Genomic DNA, 27,590 nt, shown 5'->3' with positions numbered 1-27,590 from the left:
ATCTGCACCAATGCCTTTTCATCGGGATGCACTGTCTTCTTCAGCCCCTCTCAGGTCTGTAGATCGTGCAACCAACTCTGAAAAAACAGTACTAAAATACACACAGGAGAAACAGTTGAAATCACAGCGTGTCCACCGAGGCAGGGAGGCTCCTTAAAACCATACAGATATCTTCCAGCAGTGCATTAACAACAGCATGAAGATAGCAGTACAAACGGGAGTATTTTCAGGCTGGGATGTAGGGTTTTGTCAAGTCATAGCAACTTGACACAGCCTTTGTTATTTTTTTCCATGCTGCCAACGAGAGCTGAGGCCCATTCCTGAGCTCTGGATAGTCTCCAGTCCTCCAGGCTTTGCTATCAGCAGCTATAGCGAGGAAGGGCCACAAGCTCAGTGAGTGAATCTGTTGTCTGTCTCTAAGCAGGAAAAAATCCAGGGCAATGCAGAGCTCAAATACCTGCTTCTAGGTGGTGTGAGAATGGGTGAAAAAACCCAATAGAAACGAACAGGTAGACATCAGGTATGACTGCAACTATTTTTTATATCCGTATGTCTACTGCTCTAAATTGTCATAGATTTTGAGGTCTGAATGGCTTGGGAAATTTTTGCATGATCATTTTTGCTTAAGAAATTAATTTTCAGGGAAAATGAGTGTTGTATCCATTCAGTATAAAGGGAAACATCTACACTACTCTTAAAACTATCTGTTTGGGTATTTTAGGAGTAAAACAGGGTAAAAATGTTTTAGTTTTCCCATCTACTTCAAATGTTTTAAAATTGCATTTTAAAATCTTATGTAGCTTAAAAACAGGTAATACTTACACTATAAAGAATCTAACCAAACTGTCTACATGTATCTCATGCAGAAAAAATTAGTTTGCATTTTTTTCTCCTAACTAGAACAACAACTCAGCAACTCCACTTGTGGAAGGTGATTTGCTTTGTTCCCTGATCAATTCTATTTGAGCGCTTTCCCAAGTATTCAGCTGCCTGTAAGGGAAAATATTTGTCTAGCAAACCTACAAATGTTGTTTTCTGTTTCCATTTGCCTTTCCATGTGGGCATTGCAAGCTGATTCTGAATAGTTTTACTGTCTTTTTAATTGACTTGTTACTGATTAAGTTTAGAGCCACTCCCTCGGTGGAGTATACTGATTACCTCCCTTCCAAATTGTTGGGAGTTTTATGCAAAAACTGTCTGCGGCATTAAACTCTGAGGGCTGAAATAAATTCAAATGATTTCTGGAAGTATTAAAAGTTGCGAAGCACTTTCTGGCTCTGGGAAAATAAATTTAACTGATCTGCAGGTACATGGAAGCTCATGACAGTGAATGGTGCTGTGTACAGTCCCAAGATGTAAATATGCTGAGTACGACAATAGGCAGTCCTGCCCTTTACAGTAAATCTTACTGGGTGAAATGAAACCTTTGAAGTTAAAAAAAAAATCAAAAAAAGAGCAATAATCAGATCAGGTGGAACCCAATCTTCCTGGATTGTAAAACACCAATATAGATTTGACATTGGGTGTTAGCAGAGCCAAGTGGTGAATCAGAATTGCTTCCACTGTCAGACACTACACTGTGGTTTTGCAAGACAGGCACAACTTACACAGAGTCAGAGAAGAGTATCATGGAGAAAACTACCCCACGACTTCATTGAGCCCTGCCAATTTTTAATGTGTATCTAACTTTATTCTCATCCATCCATGGGTCTAGTTTGGTCTTAATAGAAACAGCCATAACTTCTGCTGAATTCCAGTGTTTAAGAGAAACGATAAGAGGTGATAAAAGCTTGACTACAAGGTTATGAAATCTAGTGATGCACCATTACACTCCAATTAAAAGAAGCTAAAAGTGACATTTGCAATCATTTGAAAGTGAATAGAAACAGGGCTGAAATGCAGGTTTTGTAAGATAATATTTTTGCTTGGCTATAACAAAGGAGTTCATGTTTGAAGAAATACTCATTTGAGGATATTAACAATTAGATTGCATAGTTGGGTTTTGGGGAGGGTTTTTTTGTGTGTATGTGGAATGAAAGAAGGGAGGGAAGAAGTCCCCTTTAATCAGTGAGTTGAAAAACTAGACTGCTGCACAAATTGTAAGACATTTAATTTGGTCTATTTTGGTATGCAATATAGCAATTCACAAGCCACAGAATCCCTATAAAGATATTTAAAATGCAAATTGCACTGATATTATTTAATCTAATACTTTGGATACCTGAGGGCTTTTCTGCATCCCAGTGCTTCCTGCTCTTTGATTATGCACTGTGCTCAGGCAGGACAGCAAAAAATCCTCCCACCAACACCAAAGAAAAGTCAAATATAAGTTCTGACTTCTCTTTCTTCATTCAATCCCTCTCAGCCCCTGTTTCTCGGGTATTTCTGGGCGCCTAACTCCATAGTCTCCAAGCTGTGGACCAGGTCCTTCAAGTACCTTTCACCGGATCCTAATAGTCACAAATTACCATAGCCACAGCTCCACATGTGGTGCAGACAGAAGACAATCTGTCAGACTTTACATTCTGACAACCATAAATCAAAGGATAACAAAATGTTCTTATTTAATAGCAATTTAATAATTAGTTCGATGCATTGTTTCTGCTTAATTTTAGTTATGTGGCTTTCAATTCCATGCCCTAGCCCTTGAATAACACCTCCCATTCCCTCTGCTGACAGACTACAGCTGCAAAAAAAAACCCCTCAGTTTGCTACCCCCAACCTTGCTGACCCTAGAGCTGAGCTGTGGGGTCTCCCTGATATGGCGAAATAGTGTGAAATGGGGACAATGGACATCGATTGTGATTGTATGTGTCTGCTCAAGGAATGTGGGTATGGTGACTGGTCATGGGTGCGGTGTCTGGTCACATAGGCACACAGCTCTGAGGAGACGACTACAGTTTTGAGGAGACGCCTGCCCTTCTTCCTCTAACAAAGGGGCTATATAAAAGAGAATGAGAAAAGGATGAGAGATATTCCAATGCTATCTAGAGGGAGGGAGTGCTAAGTCTCCTTGCTGGAGAAGATCGGATGGTCACAAGGACATGAATCACCTACAAACCTGCAAGACCACCACATTCCAGGCAAAGGACTGATAAGCTAATCAACATACGAAGCGGGGTTTAGGTAACGAATATGTATAGGCGTTAATTGAATATTCATTTGTTTTATTGTATAAATGTGAGATGGTTCGTCACTTCGGGTATGCACGCTTGTGGAGGAGGGATCCCCCGTGCATCTGCGCGCAATAAACATACCTACTTTGTAACTTTCGAGTTATAGAGTCTAATTCCGCACGTCATCCCTCTGCTTCGGCACGCAGGCAGAAGGCAGCCCAGCTCCAGCAGCGGTGGCGGCTGCCTGAGGTGGCTTTGTGCTAGAGCAGGTTACAAACTGCAAAGCCAGGACTCTTGCTAACACACGGGTGGGAAAGGATGGTGATCAGTGAGTGTTCCGGCTTTGCAGGACGAGTGTGACTGTTCCCAGAGGCAGACAGGGGCACTCGCTGCCCTTTGCTCCCACCGCAGCCCGATCAGTGCTGAACCTTTCCCAGGGTTGCCCATCTCAGACGACTGTGGCTTTACTTATCAGAGTTTTATTTGTCATTTCCAGTCATCATCACCTAAGGACTGGTTCTCCGGCTGTTACAATTGCAAATGTGTTCACATGCATGAAACAGGCCACAGCCGTCCATAACATCTGCCGTGAGAAAGGCGTAAGAGGTGTTGCACCCCGGGGGTTGGATTCTGCTACCACATGGAAACTGAATAGTATCTCCCTCCACCAGCAATCTCCCTGAAATAAATGCTATTTCTAACAAAGCAAGCCCTATTTACTAAGCTTGAGCCAGACAAGGAGTATATTCTCTACAGTATAAAAGGAAGTCAAAGCAAAATATTCCAGCTGAACAACCTGGTGTTCTTAACTCCTCAGGGCTCAGCACCTGGGTCTGCTTTGCCAGTCCTGGAGTCCAAGATAAGTCTTTCTTTTACTTACTTTGAAAATTATTAGGGCTGAAGTGAGTAATTATTGAAAATTCTCTCCCTAGGGAGATCAAAGCTTTCTAGTCATTTGCAATTGGCTTTAGGAGGGCCATCAGTATTCAACACAAGCTCATCTCTGTAATGCTAAAGACTTCCTCTAGCCGAGATCTTCAGGATGGAATATCCCATTGGAAAAAGAAAAACACCAAAAGTCAGAACGAAAATTTTAAATCTAAGCCCATCTTTGGAGACAGTTGACTGACAAAGACTTGAAATGAGGACAGTTAGAAGGTGAAAAGGTACAGCTCAAGGAATGGCCAAGTCAAGATCAGCTGGAAAAATGCTGGTAAACTGGGAGCCAAAAGAGAAAAACTGTTTTCTAAAAGAAGTTCAATATTTTCTAGGAATGCAAATGGATTCTTTGATTATTGCGGTTTCATTATAGTGAGAAATAATGTCAGCCCTACTGTAGCTGTACTGCATTTGTGCAAATATTACTTTGTTTCACAAGTTTAAGAGTAGTTAGACCTTGGTATGAGAAAGCTCAGTCACTGTCAACATTGATAACTTCAAGACATATCTGATTCTGCAATAACATCTCATGGGCGGATTTTGGCCATAATTGTTTATTTTCCAGAATTTGTGAGAGACGCGGAGCACTACATCGTGCTTAGAATTTCACTGGGTTTCTTGTAACTGCTGGCTAGCCACAGTGGTAACACCAGCATGCCTTCCATAGGACTCATCTAGGATCCAAGGAATGTATGCATTGTAGCAAGTACATTTTTATGCTCTATTAATGGTATATTTGCAGAGAGGGGATTATGTTATACCTAAGTGCCTAATGTCATCTGTGCATTTCAGCTGGCTGACAGGAAAGCTTGGGAACAGAAATATCAGAAAGAAGCAAACAACCAGTTTAGGCAGGAGGATGGCCTCTGATTTGAACAGAAATTATGGAGGACAGACTGGAAAGGTGTTCACTGGGGATATTGCACAAATTTTTAGAAAGGAAAATAAGATATGAATGGGATGACATGGGGAACAACAAAGAAATAGGAACACAGACATCATCAAAAAAGACAAGGAAGTAAAGGAAATTGTTAGTGCATGAAAAAAGAGGAGCACTGGTGCATATTCAGCCCCAGGTGAACTCAGGATTTTTGAAGTGTAGTTTGAGAACATCTGATCCTCATGATGCATTGTAGAAATAAAATAAATTAGTAAACAACAACAACAAAAAACAAAACAAAAGAGTACAACCTCAAAAACATGCTAGGTTAAAAATGAGTATACTGGGAAACTGTGCAACTTCCTCCCAGAGAGCCTTCCAGGGTCACAGCAGTACAGTAACAGGTGCTGACTGAAGAAAAGGACTGTCCTGTGGTCAGAAGTAGAGATACGGTGTTTATAATAATTGTCTGGTTTTAATATAGACATCCTGAGTTGGTCACGGTGCAGCTGCACTGAACATAGCTGTCTAGTACTACCTGAGATGGCTGGGGTTGTACTGCCTGGCCCAAAGCTGACATCCCAAAACACACAGGTCTTGTGTAGGTTCAATGTCACATCTGCCAGCTCCATCTGGTTATCTTTGGACACCCTAGTGCATCTCAGAGGGCATTAGACACTTTTGTGTATATGACTAAATTGAGCCCTGATGTGTCACTTCACTCCAAATTCCCGAAACAGGTCTAGGATTTGAAAGACTTTCTCTTCTGGAATTTAACCCATGAGATCTTTAGTGTGCTTGATGGCCTTTGTGAACAGGGTTTAGACAAAGCAATACAAGGGTCCACATGTGAATGTCTACATGCAAACCAAGTGTCTAAGTCAGCAGAGGGGTAATCAATTTAGCCAGCAGAGCCTAGAGAGTAATTCAGCAGATCACTCACTAAGTGCCTCCTTTTGGGAGATCTGAATCACCCTCTGCATGCCATTGACTGTATAGATTAGATATCCATTGACTGTAATGGGAGCTGAGACAGCTGCATGCCTTTAAACACCACTCTCAATTTAGTTGTCTTATTTTACAGTGATTGCACCTTAGTGAGTGTGATCTAATCTGGTCCTGTAAAGAGAGGTGCCATCTGAGACATCCTAAAGTACGGAAGGCATCCTACGTGGATGGGGGTGGCAGACAAGCCATGGGGCAGAAGGGAGAGCAGATGTGGAGCGTCCAGGGGCATCTCAGATCACACTGGATGTCTGTGTAAAGGCAGCTTAACCTCACCTATGGAAGACAGTTCTGATATTCTCTGGGTCTTCTGTATATGGTATAAAATATGCTTGACAATGCAGGCTTGACTCAGTTGCCTAAACTTAGACATGGGACACAAGTGAAGGCACCACTGAATATCCCAGACACCTGCACAGCGCTGGCAGGTAGGACACAGGGCTTAGAAGAAACCAGCAGTCTTCTGAAGCAGCTGCTGGAGTCAGGTGAGCTGTCCCACCACACCCAAAATGAGGAATGGTGGAGATACAGTTTGTATCTTTGTCTTTAGCTGAGTTCTTTCCCCTAGAGAAATTTTCTGCTCTTCTATTTCTTATTAGCAGAATTGTATTTTTCTATTAGCATCTCTACAGAGAAAGGCTTTTTCCTGAATGGCAAAATGCAGCATTTTTAACAGGTGAACAGCTGTTGATGGGAGTGTTTCAAATAGACAATTGAAAATGGTACACTTGGAAATGAAGTCTGATAGGTCTAAAAGGAAAACCTAGGATTTTTAATAAATCAGGAAAAAAAGACCTAGCTGCACAAGGAACCTTGCAAGATGCTGTGAGGACAAGTACTGCTGCAAAGCTGGAAGGAAGCCAGGAGAACACAGTAAGCCAGGAAGACAGAAGAGAAACTAAATAAGGGAGAGAAAAAATAAGATGCAAGACAAGACAGCTGATAGAAACACAAAAAACTGGGCAAAGTACAAACACAAACTTGAGGAAAGATATAGAAACTGTAGATGTCACACACAAGGATGGTGAGAAAAAGAACAGACCCCAAACCTGGTGTGCTGTAGCACCAGCTGGCTGAATGGAATGCTTAAGGAGAGGGTGGATTCACAAAATTCTACTTTTGATAGTGAAACTGGCTTCAGAAATACATGCCTTCTCCTTTGGCTCCCACACAGCAGTTCCTGTATAGATCACACATATCCCCACCTCCTCGGTGTGCAGAACTTCATTCTGTTTTCCTTCATATATTTAACTTATAAGCCAGCCGTATGCCTGGAACCCTGGTTACAGACCAGCCTCACAAAGAGTGGCAGAGTGGCAATCTCGTGCTGGATATCAGGAAAGCAAGCAAACCCCTGCCTGCCCTGAAGGCCAGGGACTGTGCTAGCTGCCATGGCTTCATCATCATAGACAACCGATCCAAAACCACATCCTGACCCCGCGACTTTTTGGTTGCCCCACTCTGTTTCTCTTTCCCCAAAGCTGTTCCACCTGGGGAAAGGCTTGTGAACCCACCCTAATTCCTGGCTAATTCCTGCTCCCCACAGAAGCCCTCCTTGCCATGTATGCTAGGTCAGCAGGCACTGTGGTTCCAGAAACCTAAAAGCATGGGATCTCATTTTTATCTATTTTTTTTTTTTTTTAATTTGCACCTACCAGGTAAATCGGTGGTAAGAATGACACAGGGAAATCAGGGACACGTCCTGAACAGCTGCTGTTTGAAGGGATGTGATTTCAGCCACTGTGTGTTCTCAAATGTGGCCAAAGACACATTAAAAAAGGTGAATATGAAATAGTGAGGAATATTTCAGGAAGGTGAAACTTGTAAAATGAACACCCCATTGCATGTTGTGCTGGCTTTATCTTGGTAAGTGCTGAAATCTCAATGCTGTAGCTGCAGTCTGGTCAGCCCTAGTGGAGGTATTTTACAAGGGTTGTCCTCCAGAGGCTGATGTCCAGTGTTATCAGTGTCAGTATCAGTAAAATGATAAAAGGAGGGTGAATGCTTCCTTTGTAATTGCAGCCATTACTCTGTAGCCTGCAGCTCAGAAACCACTGGTAGATGACATAGACCTATTCCCACTAATTTAGTGAGGCACGATTCAGAACAGCATTAATTCAAGAGCTGCCTACCAACACCATTTTGCCAATGGCAGTGTTGTAGGAAAGCTGTTGGTTGTGCGAAAGACCAGGAAAATGAAGGCAGAAGCGTAGGTGGTTACGCCTTAAGGAAGAGTTGAGACAGAGTAAATGATGGAGTAAATAAGTTGTTATCAGTTTTGCTCACGTTTTGATATTGTCTGTCTACCTGAAACAGGATGAATGTTCACATTTCTATTGAAATGTGAGGATGCTGATGATGTCAGAGTTCAAGTAACAGCTGGACGATGCTTTTAGTCATATGCCTTAGTTTTAGGTAGTCCTGCAAGGAGCAGAGAGTTGGGCTCAATGATCCTTATGGGTCCGTTCCAACTTAAGATACTCTATGATTCTGTGATTCTATGTGATGTTACTAATGATGCTGATCATAACCTAAGGGTAGGCTCTCTCCCCTGAGAGTGTCTTTGAGTCTTCTTCCTGTCAAGGCTTTTACAGAATTTGGCCTTTGAAAAATGCCCTATCAAAGAGTAATCAAGGTTAATCAATGAAACATGAGGAGAAGGGTTAAGAGTGCACTGAGAAACAGTGTATTTGTTATACAGAAACAGATGGCACGTAGAGTATCCGCCAGGTCATTTTGACCCAGATGAGTGTGATTCCTCATGAAGTTGAATATGCTGAAAGTTGCTTCTTATTGTCCACACTTAATCGTATAGAGATAGTGCCTGAGATCAGCTCTGCACCAGCCCTGGGGGCTGATAGTGCAGAAGCAGAGGAAGGTTCTTCAGAGCACCATGCAGCACAGTCCACAAAGATTCCAGTAGCAGAAGTTCAGTCAGAAAATGAGAGAAACGTAAGAAGAAGGGGAACAGATGCTCAGGATGAACTTGGGAAGCTAGCAGAGATGAAAACAAGTGCTGAGGCTGGATGCCATATGACGGAAAATCAAGGAAGGATTACTTATGGTGCCGGCAGGTGCTATGGTTGCACTTTTCTAGCAGCGGTCAATTTTGTGGTTCTGCTCTGTTGTCCTCCTATTAGTACAAACACCTACTTCACCCATAAGAGGAATGAAAAAACAGTCCAGGAGAGATGAAAGCTAGTTGAAAGCTAGAGCTAATGTAAGCACTCATGGAAGAAGACAGCTGCTGCTACTTCAAGTCTACTGTTTATTGGGGGAACTTTTTTGTCCTTTTTCTTTGTGGTTTTTTTTTTTTTTTTTTTTTTGGTTTGTTTTTTTACTTTAAGCAATCATTGTGAATTTGAGGACCAAGGGGCATTTTTGATGTTTCTAGATTTTTTCTTGAAGCAGTGCTTTGAAATACTTCACATGACTCAGTGATGACAACAGTTATAGCAGAATCTGGATCTTTGGGCAAGTCATCCATGAAGACATATGTGGTCCTGCATATGATGACAGTGCCCTGTGTTAGTTAACTGAAAGTAGATGCAACATTGCTTATCCTCCAGATGTTGGAATAAGTCTTTATCCACCACGTTAAGCCTGATGGGAAATTCACACACCTGGAAAACTCCTGCATGTTTTTTTTTTCTTTGGGACATGCTATATGTCTGCAAAAAAAAAAAACCAACCCTCTCAGCTAAACCCTCATGGATTATGTACAGGCAGGAGGATTGATTCCTGTGGCCTTTGGGATAATCCTATGACATAATTACTCAAAGAACCTTGACAAGCGTTGGGAACACATGGTTCTCCTGCACCTCGTGATTAAGCAGATGAGCTCCTGTATTAACTTTAGCGAGCCCAAGGCAGAATTAGCCATGTTTAGAGCAAACCAGCCAACCACAGAAACTACTAGGATGATAGTTGAATCTAAAACTCTTCTGAGCTTCCACCAAGAGCCTAGTTTTTTTTCTTTTGCTTACAAAATGGTAAATCAGGTCCTACATTTTTCATCATCTGTCCTTCATTAAGTCTTTGTGCCTGAGCAATGTGACTTTTTAAAGTAGCTGTTGTGACATATGCAAATTTGTTGCATGGTGCTAACTTTGCATAAGCACCTGGATGAGAAAAGCATCTATTCAGGGACAAGTCATGGGCAGCAAAGTAAAGTAAGGTTTAATCTGGCAGCAAATTGGAAAGTTCATGCATTTTGCTCATTAAAATGCCTTAATGCATTGAATGGGATCTCTAATGGAGAATACTGTTACTGTACATTAATTATAAGTGCCTTATGGGAGTTATAAGTGCAGCTTTGTTCAGTATTACCTTGGTGCTGACACCTTGCTAACACCACCAATCTGTTCTGAAGAGGCGGTGTAAAGTTTACTGTCGAGCCTTTAAACACTTTCTGCTCTAAGTGTGGTGGTGATGAGAAGTTATAGGGCAAATTAAACTACTGTAGCGAATAAAAATCTTTGCCACTGCCAAACCATGCTGACCTCAGAAATTGTTGAATTCACTGATCTTTAGAAACCTCTGAGTCAGACCTTCTCCTGTTGTGAATCAGCGTAGTTTTACACAAAGGGATGGCGCTCCAACAGTTTACAGACCTCCAACAAACTCCAGGTTTGAATTTAACAACCACTAAACTTGAACGGAATTATCCGATGTGAAAGATAAATATTTTTTTTTGTATAATTCATCTGAACTGTTTTAACCTCTACAGTGGACTGAGGTGAATCCTAGATCTTATTTCTCTCCATTGTCTACAAAGATGACAGAGGGACTAGCTCAAAAAGAGTCATCTACAATATGAAACATATAAAGTTAAATGAATCCCATCTGTTGTATCTGAGTACTTTATTTCTATTTAAACTTTTATAATTTGGGATGCTTTGGAGGTTATTAATCATTCATATCTTGGGAGGCTCAGCAAATAAAAACTCCACTGAAATTTGCTCCTCATTTTTAAAGAGTGTGAAAGAATGTTGTCCCTACTTCAGGTTTATAGGAAAGCCTTCACTGCATTTAAAATAAATATGTAAATACTGTATGGTGGATATCTCGTTCTTTATAGAGATCTGACCCTGTAATGACAGATAGATATTTACAGTTATTTTTGTTTTAGTCTTTTAGCTAACAGAAAGAATCATTATGGTGTTCTTTAGTAATAAGAGCTTTGGCAGTGTATCCTTCAGCAATGGAAAGCACCGCAAAGCTGCATATGCCCTGAGATTCACTCCTTTTACTGAGTTCTGAATGCATTTTGTTTGGATGGATGTTGCCTAATTTTATATGGATTCCCTTCTAAAGCTTGTAAGACTCTATGGATTAAAAGAGCCATAATGAACTGTGTACTATTCAAAAAACATATTTTTCACTTGATCTCTGATGTGTGCAATCATGAGTGCTACAGTTCTGATGGTAAAATTTCAGGAAATTCATTTAAATTACAGGACTATTAATACATTTTCATGGTCATTTTTGTAAGGATTAATTTTGATGTCCATAGATGCTAGTGCAAAACACCCATTGATGTTTCATTAATTCTGAATCAGAAGAAATTCCAAATGGACATATCAAAGAGTACTTGAGATCAGTTTAGGGTACTAGAGCTATAGGACTAAAAGTTTGTCATGTTGTATGCTCAAATTACAGTTTGGAAAGTTTTATTATCTTTCCAATTTTATTCTACTTTATTCTATGACCTTCATAAAGTCTGTTATCTCCCTGTACTAAATCTTTGTATAGCACTGTTTTACAGTAATGCATAATTTCTTTCCTTATTTCTGGCAACATTTTAAACTATAAATTAAGAAATTATATAGCAAAAAGACCTATATAAATATATTCAAGAAACCCCACCTAAACCAGCTTTTTGCAATGAGAAGCACTAAAAAGCATATATTAATTTTAATTACATATAATAAATTAAAAGATGTTTAAGGAGCCTTAAATCTCTTCCTATGTGTGTATGTGTTACAATGAAGGGTGGGATACAGTTCTACTACATCTCATGTAGGCTGTTGAAATTCATTTCAACTCCAGACAAAAATTTTGCTTATCTCCTTACCTTGCTTACCTCAACTAAATTTCTCTGTAGCTAAGTTTTAAAGTGTTCTCCTGATTAGTCTCATTTTTTTTGTGGCTTAAGTTTTCAAAAATATTTGTTCCTGAGCTTAGAAATGTCTGTTTTGAGGAGACAGCTGGCCATTTTAATCCTAAACCTCTGCTACAATGCAAGGCTGATAGATGGAAACCTTAGTCCTTCTCAGGTCCCCTGAATAAATTTGGAAAGCTGGAGTGATTAACAGCCTCTATTAGGGCCATCAATATTGTCTTTCATTTGCATATTGTTATAGCCATTAAAGCTTTTCCCCAGAAAGAAGTGAACTTGTGAGTTGGCAAGTTTGGGAGCCAATAAAACTGATTTCTAATCAGGATTCTTCTTAATGCTATTTGTTATCTTCCCGTCCAAAGAACAGTCAACTTTCAGCACTCCCTTGCACAAGTCCTTGTACAAATATTTATAAAGAAAATACAGTCCTAGAAAGATTAAAATATTTGACAGTAACAATACCCAACAGTGAAGCTGACAAAGAAAAAGGGTAGGGAAAGTGTTTAGAGAATTAATACTAGAACAAGCATGTTTTACAGAATAAGTACGTTGAAGTAGCTGGTTCTTATGTGACCTTCCACTGAACCTTGAAAAAGACTCTCTCTCTCTGTAAAATGGAGACCATCCTTGCCTTGCTCACAGGGACGCTGAATTCCAGGACATTTGCATTTTGGATAATGTTGAATGAATTAATAAATGAATGCAACCGCTAGCCTGGGACTTTTCAGAGAAAATGCTGTGTTTTTTTTCAGAAATTAAAAATATTACTGATTTTTTTTCCCCCGAGAAATGGATCTGTTTTGATAGAACTGTCATTGGCAGGTCTGTAAGTGTTTTCTTGATCCCAGTGATCTTAGATCACGCTTAGACTGTAGATGAGTTTTCTCACTTTCTTTGAACTTTCACCATTGGCTGGTTTATTTCTCTGTTTTCTTGGAAAATGTAAAAATTTCACAAATCTTGAAAATATTGGGCACTAAAAAACAATTTTCACTGGCCTTCAATTACCATAAACATGCCAGCATATTCATGTTTGTATGCATTTGGATAAATAATTAACTTGTCAAACCACAGTAACTGCCCAGAAAGATGGTTTTGGTGCCAGGTTCTGATATTGTCAATAATGTCATGCTAGACTGTATCAAACCCCAGCTGTAAGGAGTATTTTTTAAATTTAATAATTTATGAAATTAAAATGTTATTCTGTAGCAATTAAATTGCCATAGAATAGTAAATAAACAAAATAGTTATTTTTAATAACACTGTTATCTTACGTGCAGTTTTTGCAGCTATCAAGATAGTCACACTTTGCCTGAATGTCCTGAATTTAACACTAATTTCTTTATACATAAAGGATGATGGTATCATACATTTTTCATTTTTTAAGTTATATAGGTAAACATAAATTTTACAAGTTATTATCCTAGAAAGTCTACTCTGTCAAACAACCAATAGAATCTAAAATGGGATTCAGTTTACCTGAAGCAGATGTCTACATTGAATCGGTTGAGGTTTGACCTGTGCTCAGATACCCAAAGGAGGATGATGGAGCAAGACTGTTATGAAACTACAATGATGGGAATGTACTTTACCTAGTTTCTCTCCTTTTCCTGCCTGCGATATCTCTAAGAATCTGCCAGTTTTTTACAAGTGCATCTTGCTTTGCATGCCAGTCTGCTGTGGGCTTGCGGCAGCACAGGCTTTTTACTGATGCAATACCAGTTTGCAAAGTGAGAAAGTAAAATAAAGGCAAACTGAATTAGTTGTAATTACTGGGTAACAGTGACCTGGAAGTCCTTGGTTAAAAAGCTTGCACGCCACTTTGCTATGATTACGGTGTACTCATAACCTTCTCATAAATGAAGGACTTTCACATAAAAGGCTTTTTCTCAGTGTGTTTGTTTTTAACCTGGGTAGTAATAGCAAATCAGTGTTTTTCAGACAGGAACTGTTTTTCAGTAAGGAACATTTCACACATAATTTCTCTGTTTCCCTATTTATTTTTCCAAGGGAAATGTCACGAGCAGATCTAAGTAATTCCAAAAGCTACTGCCCCTGTAAGCCTTGCAAGCTAACAACAGTCATGGTCAACAGCACTCGAGTGGTTTGCAGCACACAATTACATTTGGAAGCAATAAATATGTATTTCTAATAACTGTCTATATGGGATGGAAAAAGAACATCAGAGAAAAGTGTTTGCAAATAGAATGGATTATAGTGAAAAGAGCCACATTTCTCTTCATCTGTCTTCCCTGGAAAAGGATGAAACTGCAATAACTTATTTCCAGCCTGTCAAACTATCTTGAGTTGAAATTGTTTGTGTCCTCATGCTAGAACATACTAAACCCCAGTTATAAAGAGTATTTATGAAATTAAAATGTTATTCTACAGCAATTAAATTGATATATAATAGTAAATAAAATAGGGGTTTTTAATAACACTGTAGTCTCATGTGCAGGTTTTACAGCTATCAAGATAGTCACACTTGACTTGAATGTCCTGAATTTAATGCTAAATTTTATATACACAAAGGATGGCAGTATTATATGTTTTTCATTTTTTAAGTTATATAGGTAAATATAAATTTTAAAAGTTATTTTCCTAGAAATTGTTAATGCTTTCAAGGAGTGGACCACGTCAAATGAAGGCACTGGCAGAAGTCAGATGGTGTGGCTTCAGAGGAGCTTAGGCTTGCATGGCGTCAAAGCCTCACCAGTGGTGGGATTTTGCATAGTGCTGCCACTGACATCTGGCCCTGGTTTCTCCAGGGCTGCTGGAGCCTAGGTAGATACAGAAAAAGACAGGAATGCAGAAAAAAAAAAAAAAAAAAGAGAAAGACAGGCCATGTTCAAATCATCTTGTATTCTGAATTAGCTGAGATATCACACCCTCCCCTCCAGCAACTGCACAGGGAGCAGGATCCAGCCCATTGAGTGCCCTGGTTCACTCATCTTTCTTGAGACTAGATGCCTTTGTCTGGGATGCCATTGTGGACAACATGGATACACACTGCTTACTTCATTAGTGGACACGGACAAAATTCCTCAGAATTTCTAGATAGTAAGGACACAGACTATTTTTGTCCACTGATACTGACTTTTTCTAGGCCATGGATAAAAATTGTGGCAATTCAAACATCCCAAATTAATGGGCTCATTGAAATGTTGGCTTGTACGCCCTCAGTGATAAAAGCGGTGTGGGGGAGCAAAACAGTCAGGTGGAAGTTTTCTGGGATTTTGTTTTTGGTATGTCATTGTTAAGAAAAAATGGTGCAGGAAATTTAACTTCACACTGTCCATTGAAAAATACTACATCCACTGAGATATCTGTATGTCATATATGATACCAGAAAATGGACTCTATGTGGCCGAAATCCTTCCTGCATTGATTTTGAATCCTTAAAGTTAACTAAATATGGCTCGCACAATGATTGCTAGTAATGTAGTGATCATATTTCAGTGATTGTTTTTAATATTTCATGAATATGCTGTTCACATTTTCTCTATTTCCATTTTCCATGACAGAGAAAGAGGAACAGCTTAAAAACGTGTTTATTGGAGTATCACTTACCTTTATTTGTCATAAAATTCTTTCTTTTTTTTTTTTTTTTTTTTTTCTCCTTACAGTGGAAACTGTCCTTTCTGAGGACAGTTTGCCCTGGCATTTCTTTGTTGTACAGCAAGTGAATATGAGATCTTTATCTGCAGATGTCTCTTTGCCTTATGGACTTGCAGCTAGGATGTGTTCTCTGGCAGACAAAAATGCAAAGCTTGAATTCAAGCTGTGGGGAAAGCTGTGTGTGCCTGCAGTTGCGGCTATTAATGAATGCCTCCTATTTTAAGAATGACTGTAATTCCAGCTATCCTGCCAGGAGCTGGTGTGGGGAAGGGGAAGGGGAAGGGGAAGGGGAAGGGGAAGGGGAAGGGGAAGGGGAAGGGGAAGGGGAAGGGGAAGGGGGAGGGGAAGGGGGAGGGGAAGGGGGAGGGGAAGGGGAAGGGGGAGGGAGGGAGGAAGGAAGGAAAGAAAGAAAGAAAGAAAGAAAGAAGGAAAGAAAGAAAGAGAGAAAGAAAGAAAGAGAGAAAGAAAGAGAGAGAGAAAGAAAGTGATATGGAGAAATAGTGTGAAATAGGGACAATGGACACCGATTGTGATTGTATGTGTCTGCTCAGGAATGCGGGTATGGTGACTGGTCATGGGTGCGGTGTCTGGTCACATAGGCACACAGCTCTGAGGAGACAACTACAGTTTTGAGGAGACGCCTGCCCTTCTTCCACTAACAAAGGGGAGACGGGGAGACGCCTGCCCCTCTTCCTCTAACAAAGGGGCTATTTAAAAAGAATGAGAAAAGGATGAGAGATATTCCAACGCTATCTAGAGGGAGGGAGTGCTAAGTCTCCTTGCTGGAGAAGATCGGATGGTCACAAGGACATGAATCACCTACAAACCTGCAAGACCACCACATTCCAGGCAAAGGACTCATCAGCTAATCAACATACGAAGCGGGGTTTAGGTAACGAATATGTATAGGCGTTAATTGAATATTCATTTGTTTTATTGTATAAATGTGAGATGGTTACTTCGGGTATGCACGCTTGTGGAGGAGCGATCCCCCGTGCATCTGCGCGCAATAAACATACCTACTTTATAACTTTCGAGTTATAGAGTCTAATTCCGTACGTCAAGAGAAAGAAAGAAAGAGAAGGAAGGAAGGAAGAAAGAAAGAAGTAAGTAAGTTTAAAAAGGTATGTCTCTACTCTCTGTTTTTTCTACATTTCTGCAACTTGGGAAGAATAATTCAATTCTTGTTTATAAATTTAATTATAAAGTTAGGAATGGATTGATTTGGCTGCACCCATTTCAGCATGGTTTTGTTGACCACCTTCTTCTCAGCCTTCAGTGACACTTGTCGTTAATGTTTCCCTTACATATTTAGAATATCATCATTACATTGGAAATCTTCCATAAGCAGTAAACTTTTTCAGTGCTACAGAACAAAGGATTTGGTTGATGTTCTTGTCTATTGAAACTTAACTTTCTGTCCACTGCAATATAAATTGACTTCTGAAAAGAGGTGAAACAGACAAGCAGTGGCTACTCAGTTTGTACTTATTTCAGTCCATTTCTCACAGGAAAAATATATCACCCATGACAATGGCTTTCAACCTTTTGCAGTCTGAGGACTCTTAAAACAAGACCCATGTAACTGTTGACCCCTGCTTAGTAATTTAAGACAGTGACAACAGGTTTGTTACCATTTGTGGATTATTATTAAGTAATATAAAGTGCAGCAGACGAGTTTATAACTACTTATATTGAAGACATCAGTTTAATTGATGAACATATGCTTATATGAAATTGGAAACTGTGGTGCTGTATCTTCTCTCATTTCTAAAGTGCATGTAAACCTTTCTGATTCCAGGCTCATTTTGCTGAAAATCTGTGCTGTTTATTTAGTTAGACACAAGGTCCAAATTTCCTGGATGAAATCAGGGATTTAGATTTCAGTAAATTTTGCATTCAGGCAGTCAGCAGAAATAATAAAGCTTCTCTGCAGACCCACATTAATCTGCCTCAGACTATAGGGTACTGTGTCATCTCATAGCTCTGCAGTGTGTTCAGCTTCTTTGAGTTGAGCATTTGGGGACAGAAAACCTTTTGTGCCTGTTTCCAGGAGTGTCTTTTAGTGGTTTCTAAGCTGTGCACTGCAGCAGCGATGCTGTTGCTCTGCAGCTTCCAGAGAAGCAAATATTTCAGCATGAAAATGAGCTGGACCAGTCGCTCTCCTGTGGATATGTTCTTCACCTGAAATGAGTATCTTGTTAATGGAAGAAAGCACTGAATGTTTTCTGGAAGGTGGAGACCAATGCATTTAGGCTGGTGTCTTTCTCATTCTGCTGAGTGAGGCAATACTATTTTGTCTTGACAACCAAGCAGCTATCGGAAAAGGTGGAGGGAAAAGACAAGCCCTGAATTAAATGTGCTTCTGGAGTGGATTTAAATTTGTTCCACTGTTAATAGAGGGAAATTTTAAGAAGGGCCAGATGCCAAATTGGAAAGAAGTGAAAGCTAAGAGCAAGTTTGCTACAAGCTCAGAAAAGAATCTATTTAACTCGTACATTATCTCAACCTGTCCTTTGCTGTATTTCTCGAACAGCTGTACCTTACCTTCAGCATTCTAGCAAGCAGGTCCGCTCTTAGCTACTGAATTAAGCTGGTTGCGTTTGCATATAAAAAGCCTCAGGGCCAAGTAGTTAAAGGTGTTTAAGCACATGGAAATTCAGAGAGAAAAAAAGTACCTTTAAAAATCTGGCTCCAATGACACTCTAAATGGCAGGTTCTTCTGCTTTCCTACTCAGGTCAGACTTTGCTGTGTGTCAGTAATCAAAACGCCAAACACAGTATGTTAGCGTTTTAAATTTTAATAGATGAGAAAGAGCAGTTGCATCAGAGTGAGAAAACACACCAGGCTTGTAAAGATTTGAGTTAAGGAGGATCTGAACTGGAAATTCTGGGGTTTTTTGATAGTGCTGTTAGCTGGAATTTGTTCATCTGTTATCAGCTTAACTTTAAGGAGTTGTTTTAGCTGTTATAGCTAGAATTAACCCCATTCCTGGTCATTTATTTTGTTGCTACTGTTCCATTCAGAAAGTCAAAATAACTCAGGGCAAATATTAGTTGGAACATGTCATAATTATCTGTATTATTTAAATAGCATGTAAAGACTACGTGTTGCTCCATAAATATTTCTTTCCTTCCACAAATGCTTATAAAAAAAATCTAAACAAATGCAGCAGCTACCAGTGGAGAAAACTATTAACATTTCCATAGAGGAAAACTGAAATCCTAAGATCCAGTCCATCTCACTTGGATTCCTTGCTTGCACATAAATATGAAGTGCTCAATAAAGCAACCTTCTAACGTGGGTGTTTATGATCCCTGTTGGGTCAATGGAGCGAGACACATGGCTTAAAGGCCTCTCATTTTGAAGGTCTGATAAAAAGTGAAATGGGAGAAATTCCAAACAGATGAAAGAAAATGCCTGCCAGCCAAAGATATATCTAGCCGTACTCTATAGCTGCTTAACTCTGGCGGCTCGACTATCTCTCTCTGTTGACCAGATAACAACTGTACTTAGTGGTGAATCACTCATTGCTCTGTTGTTCCAGATGCTACAGTAATTGCATTGCTACAGGCAGCTGCAGCAGGTGAACCAAAATAGGACCTTTGGTGCAGAACTGGACATTTTTCTCCATCACTGGTGCAACGTTCTTATCAACATCCAAGGACAGATTCTTAATTCCTATAGATGGCAAAAGTATGTATTATTCTAATAGTTATTGTTAATGAAAAAGGTGATGAAGGAATATCAAAACACATTCTTCAGCTTGGAAATGTCAGCAGGTTAGGAGACCTTAATAGATGCTTATTTCTAGGGTGCTGCACACTTTGTTATATTACTCTCATTCCTTTATGTTCCAGGAAGAAGAACTTAATGTATTTTTACTCTGTTTCTATGGAATCTTTTACTTTATTACCCTTCTCTGACTCCTCTATTCTTTTGGAGATGGGGGAATCAGGACAGCCTATGTTATGCAATCTATAGGTGCACCATTTATTTATAGAGATGTGTAATAATGCTTGCTAATTTTTTTCTGTTCAAGGCAGTTCCTAGCATCTTGCTTGCCCTATAAAACACTGATCTAATATTTGCATTGAACTGGCACTTATGATTCCAAATTCTCTTTTCTTGGTGGCAATAGCTAGTTCAGAGCTCATCAGGGGTTACCTTCCTGTATGGTCATTCTTTGGCTTGGTCCCAGCCTGAGAGTTTGGATTCTGTACTTTTGCCCTATTTATGTGAACAGAACGTTTTGTTGAACAGTGCCCTGAAAAACTCCATAAATATATTATTACTTCTCAGAACCCTGTGCACCAACAGGAGAAAGTGACCAAGAGAATAACACAGCTGCCAGCCAAGAAGCAATCCCAAAACAGACTCTTTCCATTTCCATATAGCTTTTTGAGCTAGTACAGATCAAAGTGCATACATCCTTGCCAGTCTTCTGATCTGGTTTCTCAGAGAGGAGGGGAAAATGTACGCCACTGGCAATTTTAGTGTCCCAAGGATTGATGGGTGATATTAGTGTTGGGTCTGAGAAAGCAGAGAGCAAGGTGTGGCAGACCAGATTGTCCTCTGAAAGATTGTGATCATACAGTAAGAAATGGGTTTCTGAAATACACTTCTGATCAAATGGGATGGAGATGCTCATCATGGGTAAGGCTGAGGGATTTTAGGGGGTCTCGGTGGATCTCCTCACCCCCCACATCTGTTATGCCATAGCATCTCCCTTGACATGTGATTGCATGGATAACTTGTAATCCATATGCCTTAAGGTGAGAGCAGGAGTCAGCAATTTTGGTGATCCTGTCATTCTGTGTCACAGCCTACTGAGGTTTCCCTTTCTTTTTCTTTCTTGAAAAGAGGTATCAGAGATTCCCTGGTGGGAAAAGAAAGGAGGGTTTGACAACAAACTTGGAAACAGCAGCTCTCAGAATGCCTGAGCTGAAAATCATACCTGGAAAAAGTGACCGTGTGATACAAGAAAAATATTCTTCTTGAAGAAAATGGGAGCACGCCAGCAGCGGTCAGAAGCGAAAGCATCCCGGACATTGAAAGAATGTCAGGTAATGGGAAGACCCAGGAGCCAGAATGAATGAATTATTATTTTTGTTTCTGATAATTCCCACCCCTCTAATCCCACTGTGTCTCGTAACTCCCTAAACTATATGAAATGTATCTGCGCAGGCTACAAGGTTAAGCTTGTAACAGAATTCATTAACAACCTGCTTCTGTTCCAGGGCAAGGGACAAACTTTGCTCTGAGCAGCGATGGTATAAATCAGGGTCATCTTCCTCCGAGTCAGTGAAAAAGCAGCATTGTAACATCTGAGTGGGTGAAATCAGTATCAAGCCCAAGGTATTTAATCTGACGAATGGTGCATTGTATAATGTGCAGCTCTCCAGGGTCTTAAGAAACCTCTCTGCTCGTTATTCCATGGAACAGTTTCCCAAGTCTTTCTGCATCCCCCTCCTATTGTTTTAAGCTATGTTTCTGAAATGTCCCACCTCCCAGATCCTGAGTCCCTAACAGATGTGTGTTGTGTGCAGAATAAGAATAATTTTTTACAATATTGGCTGGCTGACAACCAGACTTTTCCTGAGCACCGCTTTTTCTTCCATGGGATTCTCCTTTGCACTGCTGCTTTACATTCATTGTAACTTAGCAATATATAATCAGACAGAAATATGTAGTCTTTAAAATGGATGGAAAACCCTGGGACAAACTAATTAAGTCTTAAAAAGAATCAGCTTAAACTTTTTTGTGTTTTCACTGCTGTGAAGGAAATACAACGTCACAAAGGAGATGACAAGAGTACACAGAGGTCACAGTCTCGCAGAACAAATGCACTAGTAATGTATTTTAGTATGGGGACAGAATAAGTCTAAGTTAACTATTCACTTCTTGTCTCTCACCATTATTTTAAGCTGTATAGGTTTTATAAGCTAAGTCAGGAGAGGCAGTGGAGAATGTACAGTAAGAACAATACAGTTATATGACAGGGAGATGGATTAGGTAAACCTAATATACCTCTTCCAGCTTTAAAATGTATGATTATATAAACTAATGCATCTGAGCACAGTTGGGGCCTATTGATTTCTGTCTCCATTGACTTAAAACAGCAGAGAAAATTTTCCTTCAGCCCCAACAATTCTTTTCTTCCATATCCCCCTTTTTACTATAAAAATGTAGATGTTTGCATATGTATGGGCCATCTTTTCCAAATCAAATGTTAATTTTTTGTCACTGTGATATTTTGTTTTGTTTTGTTTTTAATATTTTTGTTTGATAAACAGGGCACCTGGGTTCTGCAGCACTTGAACGACCAGGTTGTGAAGTGACAAGATAGACTGAAATAAAATATATATGCAGCTGGAGTCATGATGGCTGGACAGAGGACAAAGTTAATGGCTGGGATCCATGTTCCAACAGAGGTGGAGGAAGCTCAGTGTGTCTTCTGCAGGAAAGGAGAGCAGATCACTGACAGTAAAATGCAGAATTCCAATAGAAAACTCATCAACACAGAAGAAAAATTGGCATCTGCCTACATATGCAGGACAGATGCTATATATTTGTAGGGGAACACTTAAGTAATAATTAAGATTTTTTTCCTAAAGAATGTACAGTTCCTCCTGCCAAAATTAACTGGGAAGACACCAACGGAGCTGCAGCTAATTGCACAAATACCTGGAAATATTTCTGTTCTGCTCCTGTGCTGTTTGGGAGCACTACCAAGCAATCTGCAAGCAGGACGCCTGTCTTAACATTGGAATTCCGCTTTAAAATCAGTGGACATTCAGAAAGTCTAATATTCTGACGGGAATGATTTGCCTGCCTTCAGCCAGAGACCCACACCTTCATACTGCAGATGTTCACTAGCACAACAAACAACAGAAAACATCAGCAAAATAATTACTTGTTCCCTAGTTAGTATGTGGAATCCAAGAGCTGTGGCAGGGATAAGTATGTTGATGTAAGGACCAAGACATGGACAGTGCTGTGGGTGTGTTTCCCTTGGTTTGATTTGTCAATGAATTCCCTGAGAAGGAATCAGTCTTTCTCTGAATTGACCCATACAATCAGCCACCCGCTCTGGGCTACAGATTATCTTTCAGCTGCATCACTTTAATCACTAAAGCACTTTATTCTGCCAGAGTGATTTCTTAATTTGTGTTTATTTTTCCTCTCATGAAATTTTGCAACACAAAAGTAGAAGGAGGTGAAATATTTTGTTCTGATCCTATGCTCTGTTTCAATAATTCTGTGGAGTTGATTTTCTCATCAGACAGGAGCTTTTATGTTAGTTGGACTTTGGTTTTGTTTTGTCATTTTCCAGTCTTCGCTGTCGTTAACATTAAACTTCGACAGCACGATGTGTTAATACCTGAATTAAGAGTACTTCACTGCCTTAGGTTCCACAGAAAGTCTGTGTCTGCTGAGGAGGTGGCGTTAGACCTGCTGAAATTCTAATGTGCCTTTTCCCTGAGTAGATCCGTGCAGGTGCTGGGTGAACTCCAAAGCAGGGCAGCGCAGGGCTCCCTGTGCCTCGGGCCAGACTGCAGTGCAAGTGTGCACCCATAAGCCTCATCTCTGTTTGCACACTGAGCCATGCCAGGGTTATTTGCTGGCCCTGAGGCCAACCGGCATGCAACAGCCATTCTCCAAGCTATTAAACTCCTCAATCTCCAAGACAGGATGGCCATATACATACTTCTTGTTGGGAGCAGTTCCTTGCTCACACTAGCTCCCAGCCATGCCCAGGGTTTGTTTGGGACAGCGCTCACTGGGGGGAGGCAAAGCCAGGACAGGACCACCCTTACAACTTATTAGCAGACAGGCTGAAATTGTGGGCCCCCAGCTGATATCCTTGGCACTCTCCAACTTACTAAAATAGGTAGCCTTAAACTGGATATAAGCATAATCTTGAGTGCTTGGTTGTGATCTACGGTGTATGAACTTCTAAGAGTGTGTAGATATCCTGGACTAATGCTAAAGGAAGCCAGTCCTGCATACAGCAAGGCACAGTCAGATAGGTAGGATGGCAGAGGTCAGTCTGACCTGCAGACTCTGTGTGCTCCTCACTGGAGGTGAGACCTTCCAGCTCTGGAGGTCTTCTGCTAGTGCCACCAGCTCTTTGGAGAGGTGCATTTGCAATGGGAAAGGGCAGGGTCAAAAGGTGCAGAAAGGCAACCGAGCTCACCAGGCAAGACAGCTCTGCTGATTTGTGAAAGGCAAGGGCAGCTAACTCCTACTGAGCTTGCAACCAGGCTGGCAGCAAGTTTCCTCCAGAGCTGGAAGGATGCAGTGAACTATGAAATACTCGGTAGTCATTTTTCTCTGCTACCAATGGAGACTGAATTAGGGTGAAATTCCCAGTTAATTGAATCAGCCTCTTAAAATCACTAATAAGGGAAGCAGTGCCCAGCCTCTATTGGATTATATATTAGACACAATAACTGCCATGTAGCAAATAAATTCCTATTTTTATCATGAAACAGGCAGTGAGGACTCCCTTTTTTTTTTTCTCTTCATGGAACTTTTTTGATGCCAGCTTTATAAACTTCATTCAGAGCCAAAGAACAGTTTAAAAATCTAGCAATGGTAAAGAGAGTTTTCAAAGAGAAATTCCCTGCAAGTACAGTGCCGTCGTTGTGCTACATTTTCTTTTCAAATGCCAGCAAGAAACAATTAAGGAGCAGCACTTGTAATGTATAATTGATGGTTTGCAGGTATCTAGAAACTTAGAGCAATTAGGCCCAGGGTGCAATATTACTTATTCATCACCATCTGGAACTTATAACTTTATAAGCCCTGCTATGGTTTATGTTTGTCTGGCAGAAATGGCAAGTTTAGAATTTAAGTGCTGCATTATGCTGCAGAAGGTAAATATTTAATAGTGTCCCGACATAATGCAGCTGACTGGGGTAAGATGAACATGTTGTGTGGTCAGAGCATAGCAGCATGTAGATATTGCAGAATATAAGGAACAGAATGCCCTTCTGAGAGCAAGAGGACAGAGAATACTTCCAAATAAATCTGCAGCATTTCTATTGCATCAACAGAAAGCTGTGGCATTGATCCTTGGGTCACAGCGTGCATTATGTAGTAACAGCTGTGATCCAATTTTATGATTCAGATGGGTGAAAGAACTGTTTCTATGAAAATCTGAGAATCTCCCACTTGCTTTTTTGGTGTAAAGTAGAGGTACACTAAAGATGGGTAGGAAATTTTGGGGAACATATTTTCTCTTTTTAAAAAAATGTCATTTCATCAAGCATCAAATCTATTACTGTTTTGACAAATTTCCCACTGGAAAAAAACAAACCTGACCAAACCCCAACCAAAAAAACAAATACAAAAAAAGCAACATCAAGCCACAGATCCAGAAAAGTTAATTCTATAAGTCTTCAACTTTTTCTAAATGCTGAAGTTCCTCCTTGGGAACAGAACTAATTTTCCTTGGTATAACACCCACTTAAAACCAAAGAGCAAAACTGGGTGAAATGTTCTGTCTGGATCTATTCCAATGTTCTCAAGATCCTGAGATCAAAGGCACGTTCAAGACATTGGCTTGATTCGTGACTGGAAACTTTTCTTACAGCATTGAAATTCATATGGTTCTGGAAGACCAGTTTCTACTCTGCTTTGGTCCAGCAACCCACCCCGATTCAGCTGAGGTGACTGGCAGTGGACTGATCTGCTCCACCTCCAACCTGCACAGAGAGGAATCCTGCAGTTAACCACTACCTTTTAAAGAAGCTTGATAAAATTGATTTTTCTGCAGTGTTGCCTGTCTCACAGACCCTGACAAGTACAGTCAAAAAGCTTTAAATATTTTGTATGTACTTGGAAGGTGATAATGTTATGTCTTAATGGCTGGTCTACATTCATTCAATGCCCACTGGTGCAAAACATTTGTAGTGGTAAGATAAAGGTCCAATTTCAGTTCTTCATATTAAACAGGTCCATGCAGGTGATACCCTACCTGGGAACATGAAGTACTTTGGCACATAGGTGCTTACAATAAGCTTCCTTGGGAGGAAAAGGACCCACTGATGCAAAACAACTGAGTCCTGGGGGCTGACTGCAAGTGGGTAACTTGCTATCTTTAACCTTTTGGAGGTAAATATATCAACCTTTTGAAGACTCATACAGGATGGCTGTGGCAGAGAAGTACCACGCAAACTCTTTCCTTGTTCTCCTAGAGACACAACTGCAAGGAATGTCACAGTGCAGTAGATTATACTGACTCGCAGAGTGATTCAGAAAGGTGCTGTGCTGTTCTAATCCTCACAGGCCAACAAGTATGGCATTGACCATACTGGATTGGTATTGTCTTATCTGTAAGATCAAATAGAATGAAATGATTGTTCACTTTTCTATCTTAATCTGCTATTTTTACTTGGCTTAATTACCATCTTGCATGTATTCTTTTTCATCTATTTTGTTGATTTATTTGATGTGTTTCAATCTAAATCTACAGTTGTGCAAACAAACTGGGTCACCTTCTGCAACTAGGTTAATACAGCAGGACTTCGGTTCATTCAAATAGTTCTGACTCTTGGTTCAGTCTACACAGGAATAGAGCATGATATTTCCAGCCTGAGCTCCAAATTATTATCTGGTTTCATTATAGCTCCAGTTCCTGGAATCCAGTGATAACAAAAATGTTTTATTTTTAATAGGTACATAGAAAACAAAAAAACCCTGACCTATAAATGCTCAACATTCACCTGAAAGTGAATGAAAACAGCACTTTTACTTAGATTCTTATTGCTATAATCTCATATTTTATTGGGAAGCCCAATTCATGATGTGTAACAGTTTGAGGATAACGATAATTAGACTGTTCAGTTTTTGACATTTTATCAAATAATACTGTGAAGCCAGCTGAAGCCCTAAGCAAATGAGAAACTTGTCTTTGCTTTTTCATATACTGTTGTAGAAGAGATTAAAAGTATGTATTATTAGTATAACATCATGGATTGTTATTCTCTCTACAGTGCCTCAAGTATCATTTACCAACATCACCAAAACATTTAACAACACTTTTAAAAAAAGTTACAGGCAAGGAGAATCAGTTTTATTTCAAGTATAATTTTCACCAGGTAGATGGTCACATTCAACGCAGGACTGATTTACATTAGTACCTTGTATTTTCAAATCTTTTGTGTACGTTGACTGAGCACAGAGACATACATCATGTGAAGCTAGAGGGTAGTATCACAGCAGGCTCAGCAGTTTATTAAGGTCTCTCCATCCCTAACACTAGGTAGCAGCTGCCAAGGTCTCTATTATGCTTTAGAATCTTCTTTTTTTTTCCTTTTTTTTTTTTTTCTTTTTTTTTTTTTTTAAGTCTGCGGCCATAGTTTTTGTACAGGAGAGTCTGCTGTCATGAATCAGGTGCAGTGCTGTACTGATGTCCAGGCTGAGTCTGCTGAGAGTTTGAAGCAGTCTGATACAGACTGACATCAGCACCATCTCAGGAAAAAAAAACCCAACCAAAAAACCCCTCTGTGGAGCAGGAAAAGCAAAACAGACCTCTTTGCTGCTCAAACACAGCAGCTCCTTCTCCATTTTCAGAGGAGCCAGAGGCATCTACTTTGGAGATTACCATCCCACAGGGAAGAGAAAATAGAGCTTTTCCTCCATCAGTCCAGACAAGGCAGGGCCATGAAGCACAGCACAGTCCTGTGTCCCTAGGACCCAAAATCTATGTCACAGCTACACTGCATAGGGCACCATGGGTGTGCCTCAGTCCAATGGGATAATTGCTTTTGAGGGGAAGACCAACACTTCCCAGAGCTACAGAAATCAAAGGACAAGCATGAACAGCTAAATTGTCATAGGGGATTCATTCTGCTTCTGCCCTCACTCAGGTGCATCTGAGGAGATGCAGATTTCTGATTA

The sequence above is a fragment of the Falco biarmicus genome, chromosome 6 (assembly GCF_023638135.1).
Source record: "Falco biarmicus isolate bFalBia1 chromosome 6, bFalBia1.pri, whole genome shotgun sequence".
Lineage (NCBI taxonomy): Eukaryota > Metazoa > Chordata > Aves > Falconiformes > Falconidae > Falco > Falco biarmicus.
The sequence above is the reverse complement of the archived record's forward strand: the minus strand, read 5'-3'. Positions refer to the sequence as shown.